Genomic DNA, 7994 nt, shown 5'->3' on the forward strand with positions numbered 1-7994 from the left:
AGGGGCCAGATCCAGAAAAACGGACCCCGCGGCCCCTCAAGGCCACCCCCCCACCCCCCGCCTGAAGGCAGGCTGTTGAAAACATACCGGTGTCGTGGGAAAACAGGTCTCTTCTAAGGAGAACAATATTGTTCAGTCACAAAGTACACTTTGTACAGAAGCTTAAAATGTGTCTGAAAGAACTGAAAGTGTTGATCGCTCAGTCATGTCCGACCCTTTGTGACTCCATGGGCCATAGCCCACCAGGCTCCTCAGTCCATGGGGATTCTCCAGGCAAGGATACTGGAGTGGGTTGCCATGCCCTCCTCCAGGGGATCTTCCCAACCCAGGGATTGAACCTGGGTCTCCTGCATTGTCAGGCGGATTCTTTACCCACTGAGCCACCCGGGAAGCCGGAAATATGTCTAGCAAGTCCCTTTGGGTTTAGGGACTTGAATGAAGGAGGGATATTGTGGCCCGCTTAAAAAAAAATCACCTGGTGACTTTTGCTTTTAGTTTCTCTGGTCCAAGATTAGATCTCTTTCCTGTTGAAAGAGACATTTGTATGCGGTGAAGCGGTGGCTTCTGTTCATTCCTCACGAACTTTGCAAACATGTAGGTGGGTGACAAGCCAAAATTAGGGTGTGTGGCTCTAAAAATAACTGTTAAAGATAAAAAGATTTTGCCCCCTTTGTTAAGCTTAGAAAACTTAATCATAAGTTTAAATTACAAGAAATGTGTGTGTGTGTGTCTGTGTGTGTACGTATGTATTCAGGCTTAACCAGAAAACATAAATTTGGTTTTTGTCAATACTGTGCCTTTGAGATGACCACTTACCATTTAGTAGGCTTCCTACTGTTGAGACATTTAAAAATGTGTGGTCTTTTACTGCTAATTTTCTTTTAACTGTTTGACCAGGTTGAGTGCAGTGTCTAGAAACTGGCTGGCTGGCACCAATAATCCTGAAATCCAGTTTTCGTCATTTGATTCCTTTTCTGTGCCCAGTGTTTTACCAGAGCCGCAAATGCAGCAGAATTAACTGACCTTCACTTTATTTTTGTGCCAGTGGCCTTTCTTACAGATACGCTTAGGAGCAGTGAGAGTCGAAGAGAAAGGAAAGCCCAAGAATTGCCTAATTAAATGTTCTGTTTTTTTGTTTTTTCTCCCCAAATGAAACTTTCTTCCAAGCTATCACATTTAGTTAGGCCTGAAAATTCTCTATGAGAGGCTTGTCCCTTGTGACGCTCAGATCATCCAGCTGTAAAATGGAAGGTGTAAGGGGCAGCGGCTTGCCTGAGGTCAGTGGCTCTGAGCTGACCTTAGAGCGAGCTGCCCAGCCTCTTGAACCCACTGCCTACTCCAGTGCTCTCTCCTGTTGCCTCTGAAAACATGTGGACACCCTGGATCCAGCTGTAGGTGTTTTTGTGGCCCCTTTCTGGGGAGTGTCACTCATTAGCAAAACCTTTTGTGTTTTGCGCAAATTTGACAATCTTAAAAGCTTAGAGGATGTCGATGAAAAAACTAATCAGTCTTCAATCTAAGAAAAAAATGGGAAGTTTTATTCGATCCAGGCTGAGCCTCATAACCCAGTGACAGCCTCTGAAAACTCTGAGAACTGTTGGGGGTGTGGGGAGCTGTGTGTACGTGGCCGAGAGCGACCTTGCTGACAAGTACATGTCTCAGCAGAAGGTTGCTGCTAATCAGGAGGAACAGACATCTGTGTTAATGATCTCAGTGTGGGAAGGTGCAGGAATCCAGCTTTGTGAAATATTTCTCCTGGAAACAATCTGAGGGCCAATTTGGTCATTTTTCCTAGAGCAAGAAGTACCTCATCCTAATCTTTGCCCTGAATTCCTTTGGGGATGAATGTGAGTCAGTGATCGCAGTGGCTAATGATTTGATGCTTATAGAACTGGACGGTGGGCAAGATTCTCTACAGTCCTTTCCCTTTCAGTCTTAATTTGACCAAGGTTTAGGAGGCATTTGGTGAGCAATTCCATGGTGCTAGCCATGCTCACTCCCAGGTCAGGGGAGGATTTCCTTGACAGGCCCCTTGATGTGCTGTTAGGGGACTAGGTCCTGTGAACAGCAACCAAAAGCCTCTGGACCACGTATCTTAGTAGTCTGTTATGCTCCAAGAAACAGTTCCCTGTTGTTGCTTCTTCCCACATGTAGAGCTATACTACTATAGTCATTGGTTTTACAGAGCTATATACTTAGTCAATCATTTCAAGTTATCTAGTGGCCATTAATTTTATTGGAGGCTTAGTCACACATTTGGTAACGTAGGAAACAGTAATCTTATAAAATAGGCAGAATGCAAGTAATGTAGCTAGTGACATTAACAAGGTCACGAGTGACTAAACTAAGAACTTGCATTAGGTGTAGCCCCATCTCTTCTGGGCCAATTGCTATCCTGAAGGGAAATGATGTATTGGCATTGTAAACGTGACATATGTGTGTATGAGATGCTTGAAGGGAAATGATATATCGGCACTAAAAAGTTCACTGAAGGTGTGTGCACATGCAAGGTGAGTGACTCCTGAGAGGACTGAGAGAGAGGAAGGATTGAGAGAGGAGTTTTGTGGCTGGCTCCAGAAGAAGGAAAATTGATCTTAATGGTTGCGTGGGTATTTCTGCCACTGGGGAGGGCTGGTTAACAACGTAACACTCCAAGGGGGAGGGAGGAGGCCGAAATGGGCAGAGAAGAGTTTTATGTTTAAATTTTTCTTGTCTTGCCTTAAAATACAAATTTTTATTTCATCAAGAATGTTTTGTTTCTTTTCTCCAGGAATCGATAATCTTGAAAGACACAGCTTTCCTATTGGCTTGGTGGACCTTTTAGAATAATGTTGTATGGTATGGTGTCAGTCCTGTTTTCTGGAAGAATGTAGTTATGGAATGAGTTGAATGAGGAGAAAGAGGTGTTTTAGAGTATAGAAAGTGGGTGATGCCTAGTTAAAAAAAAAAAAGATAGACAAAAGAGACAGTTCAGAGTGGGGAGAGGGATACACCTGGCTGAAATTCAGTGGCCCTCCACAGCCAGTTCCCTTATGGGTTCTGGCGACCACGTCTTCCTGGCCCACATCTCCAGCCCCGGCTTTCTGCTGGGTGCTGGTCCGCCTTTGGTTTATGCGAGCTCGCTCAGCTTAGTCCAGCCAGTCCGTCCCACGTTTAACCCTTTTGCTCCTCCCCACCCTGGAATATGCTTCTCCTGCTTTTTTTTTTTTTTCTTTTTCTTTGAACTATTAATATTAACAGCAGCCGGCTGGTGCCCCAGGGTTATTTCTCAGATTTCTCATTCTCTCTGGAAGCCTTTGTCAACACGCAATAGCAGCTAAACCCTGGTGACCTGCTTCTGCGCCCACACCTCCCGTCTGCTCCTGCTCTGCTGTCCTGGCTTAGACCCTGTAACAGGAGTCGCTTGTGCTGTGGGTTGCCTCAGCCCCGGTTCGATACACCATTGCCAGGGATTTCTCAAATATCCCGACTCCTTTGTTTGAAAGTTTACGGTGGCTTCTGTAGCTGGAGAATAAAATCCAAACTTGTTTGCATGTGTTACACTTGGGCCCCAGCCTTACTTTTTCAGAGTGGTTCTTTTTTTGTTATTGTTTTATAAATCTCTCCTTTCCCCTAACCAGCAACAACTAACTGAGCTAGTTACACTTGACCTTGTGTTTCTTGAATGAGCTTTGTGTTTTCCGTCTCCAGGCCTTTCTTCGCTCCTACACTCTACTTGGCAGCCCAGTGTCTGCTTTTAAAATACCTCCTTCAAGGCCTAAGTTAGAGAGCCAGAAGAATTAATTTCTTCCTCGCTTAGGTTTCTTCTATAGCACTTTCTGCATAGACACCTTTGTGTCACAGCACTTACCGTATTGTGTGTTTATTCGTTCAACTGCGTTAGATTGAATTTTTAGAGGGAGGTCATGTTCATCTTTACATCTTCAGCAATAGAAAAGCGCTTGACTTTAGCCCCTGGATTTTAGCTTAAATTGGCTTCTTTTCTGTCCTTCTAATGTGATTACAGGGGTCTTTGTCATCAGACTGCTGGTTGCCCAAGTCCCTCCAGCTAAGAGTGGTATAGGGAAGGATAAAAATTATCGGAACATGAAAATTGTCTGTAATGAGCTGACGACTTGGGAGTTTTCTCCATGCCCGGACATCATAGCTGAACATCAGCTTGTACCTCTGCCCATGAAATCAGTGTTATTGTCACACTCAGTGCTGGTTGGTAAAGCGGTCACAGTTGTGAAATATAATTGTTAATCTTGCAAAAGATGCATAATGTCTTTTAAGTTTGAGGAAAGAAATGTTTGAGGACTGAAAGTTTCACACATGTCCCTCCACAGCCCACTAGTTAAGAAACGATGGGGTAGATGATATCACGAGTGCCTCAAAATTGAATCGTTTGAGTATCAAGACAGAGAGGCCCTTGAAAAAGACTGGCAAAATCCTCAGCTGTATTTGCAAAATTCTACAGCAGGAGTTAAAGAAAGAGTGAGTTGTGCTTTGTGGTGCCATCATAAATGTTTTTGGAAAAATTAAGCCAAAATTCCCTACTTGGTTTCCTTTTTATGTCATAGTTCCATTTATAACCTATGTTATGTTACATGTAAAAATATAAATGGTTCTGTTTCATTTTTCAAGATAAAGTTTCATTTTTTACTACACACTGAAAATTTGGTCTTGTAATTGGCTTTACTTCTTTCCAAAAAACAAAAAAAAGAATCAACTTTAGAGCAGTTTTAGATTGACAGCCGAATCGGGCAGAAAGTACAGAGTTGGCTTTTTACCTCCCCGTCCCCCGCAGCCCCCGTCGCTGTCGGTCACTCTCCTCCCCCAGCGCGCCCGTGCACCTGCACTGGCATGGCGTTACCACGGTCCACAGTTGACACTAGGGTCCACTCTTGGCGGTGTACATTCTGTAGGTTTGGCCAGACGCATGATGGCGTATTGTATCCACCGCTGTAGGATCCTACAGAAGAGCCTGCTGCTGCTGCTAAGTCGCTTCAGTCATGTCCGTCTCTGTGCGACCCCATAGACGGCAGCCCATCAGGCTCCCCCGTCCCTGGGATTCTCCAGGCAAGACCACTGGAGTGGGTTGCCATTTCCTTCTCCAGTGCATGAAAGTTAAAACAGTGAAGTCGCTCAGTCGTGTCCGACTCTTGGCGACCCCACGGACTGCAGCCTACCAGGCTCCTCCATCCATGGGATTTTCCAGGCAAGAGTACTGGAGTGGGGTGCCATTGCCTTCTCCAACAGAAGAGCCTCATGACCCCCAAAGTCCTGTGTCCTCTGTCTGTTTATCCCACTCTCCCCTCAACCCCTCATCTTTTCAGTGTCTCCATAGGTTTGCCTTTTCTAGAACATCGTATGGTTGGAACCATGCAGTATGGCCTTTTCAGATTGCCTTCTTTCACTTGATAAACATTTACATTTACTCCATGTCTTTTCATGGCTTGATAGTCTTAGTGCTGAATCATTGCCCATGGTCTGGGTGTACCACAGTTTTATCCATTGGCCTACTGAAGGATATTTTTGATTGCTTCCAAGTTTTGACAGTTATGAATACAGCTCTTAGGAACATCCTTGTACAGGTTTTTGTGTGGACATAACTTTTCAGTTTATTTGGGTAAATAGCAAGCACAGTTGCTGGATTATATGGTAAGAGTATGTTTATGTAAGAAACTGCCAAAGTGGCTGTACCACTTCTCATTCCCATCAGCAGTGAGTGAGGGGCATGTGGGGCAGTGAATTGCTCCACAGCCTCATCAGCATTTAATGTCAGTGTTCTGGATTTGAGCCATTGAGAAGGTGTGTGATGGGATCTGGTTTTAATTTGTGGTTCTCTGATGACAAGTGATGTGAAGCAGCTTTTCATATGCTTACTTGCCATTGGTGTATCTCCTTTGGTTAGCCCAGTTTCAGTCAGGTTGTTTGTTTTCTTCTTGTTGAATTTTGAGAGTTCTTTGAATATTTTAGATAATAGTCCTTTATCAGAGGACTTCCCTGGTGGCACTAGTGGTAAAGAATCCGCCTGCCAGTGCAGGAGACACAAGGGATGTGGGTTCAATCCCTGAGTTGGGAAGATCCCCTGGAGGAGGGAATGGCAACCCACTCCAGTATTCTTGCCTGGGAAATCCATGGACAGAGGAGCCTGGCGGGCCACAGTCCGTGGGGTCGTAAAGAGTCGGACACGACTGAATGACTGAGTACCACCTTTATCAGATTTGTCGTTTGCAGATATTTTCTTGCAGTTTGTGGCTGTGTCTTCACATTCTCTGGATAGTGCCTTTTGCAGAGCAGAATTGTTTAATCTGAATGAAGTCCAGCTTATGAGTTATTTCTTTTATGGATCCTGTCTTTGGAGTTGTATCTAAAACCTCATCACCATACCCAAGGTCTTCTAGATTTTCTTCAGTGTGATTTTCTAGTTTTATAGTTTTGCATTTTCCGTTTAGGTCAGTCAGTTTTTTTGAGGTTCTTTTTTTTTTTCTCACTGCACACCTTGCAGGATCTCAGATCCCCAACCAGAGATTGAACCCAGGCCCATGACAGTGAAAGTGTCAAATCCTAACCACTAGACCACCAGGGAACTCTATTTTGAGTTCATTTTTGTGACGATATAAGGTCTGTATCTACAGTTCATTTTTCTTTTGGCTGGGCTGCAAGGTTTGGGGGATCTTACTTCCCCAGCCAGGCATCGAACCCATGCCCCCTGCAATAAAAGCACAGAGTCCTAACCACTGGATCACCAGAGAATTCCCTAGGTTTCGTTTTTTTTGTTTGTGGATGTCCAGTTGTTCCAGCGCCGCTTTTGAAAGGACTGTCCTTTCTCTACAGTTTTGTCTTTGCGCTCTGTCGAGATCAGTTGACCACGTGGGTCTGTTCCGAGGCTCTGCATGCTGTTCCATCGGTCTGTATGTCTTTTTTGCCAGTATCACAGTGTCTTGATTACTGTAGCTTTGTAGTAAGTCTTGAAATCTGATAGGATTAGTCCTCAGACTTTGTTCTTTTTCAATATCGAGTTGACTATTGTAGGTCTTTTCCTTCTCCATATAGCTTTAGAATCAGTTTACTAACATCCACAATATAACTTAATGGGATTTTTATTGGGATCACTTGAATATATAGACCCAGTAGGGAAGAACGGACATCTTGACAGTATTGAGTCTTACTCTTCACATGGGTCATGTCTCCATGTATTTAGTTCTTCTTTGATGTCTTTCTTTAGAATTTTTTAGTTTTCCTCATATAGATCTTGTACATATTTTATTAGGTTTATACCTCAGTATTTAATTTTGGGGAGTGCTAATGTAAAGAAATAGAGGAAAACAACAGAATGGGAAAGACTAGAGGTCTCTTTAAGAAAATTAGAGATACCGAGGGAACATTTCACGCAAAGATGGACTTGATAAAGGACAGAAATGGTATGGACCTAACAGAAGCAGAAGATATTAAGAAGAGGTGGCAGGAATACACAGAAGAAAGGTACAAAAAAGATCTTCACGACCAAGAAAATCACGATGGTGTGATCACTGACCTAGAGCCAGACATCCTGGAATGTGAAGTCAAGTGGGCCTTAGAAAGCATCACTACGAACAAAGCTAGTGGAGGTGATGGAATTCCAGTTGAGCTATTTCAAATCCTGAAAGATGATGCTGTGAAAATGCTGCACTCAATATGCCAGCCAATTTGGAAAACTCAGCAGTGGCCACAGGACTGGAAAAGGTCAGTTTTCATTCCAATCCCAAAGAAAGCCAATGCCAAAGAATGCTCAAACTACTGCACAGTTGCACTCATCTCACACGCTAGTAAAATAATGCTCAAAATTCTCCAAGCCAGGCTTCAGCAATACGTGAACCGTGAACTTCCAGATGTTCAAGCTGGTTTTAGAAAAGGTGAGGAACCAGAGATCAAATTGCCAACATCCTCTGGATCATGGAAAAAGCAAGAGAGTTCCAGAAAAACATCTATTTCTGCTTTATTGACTATGCCAAAGCCTTTGACTGTGT

The sequence above is a fragment of the Bison bison genome, unplaced genomic scaffold (genome assembly GCF_000754665.1).
Source record: "Bison bison bison isolate TAMUID 2011002044 unplaced genomic scaffold, Bison_UMD1.0 scf7180017864080, whole genome shotgun sequence".
Classification (NCBI taxonomy): Eukaryota; Metazoa; Chordata; class Mammalia; order Artiodactyla; family Bovidae; genus Bison; species Bison bison.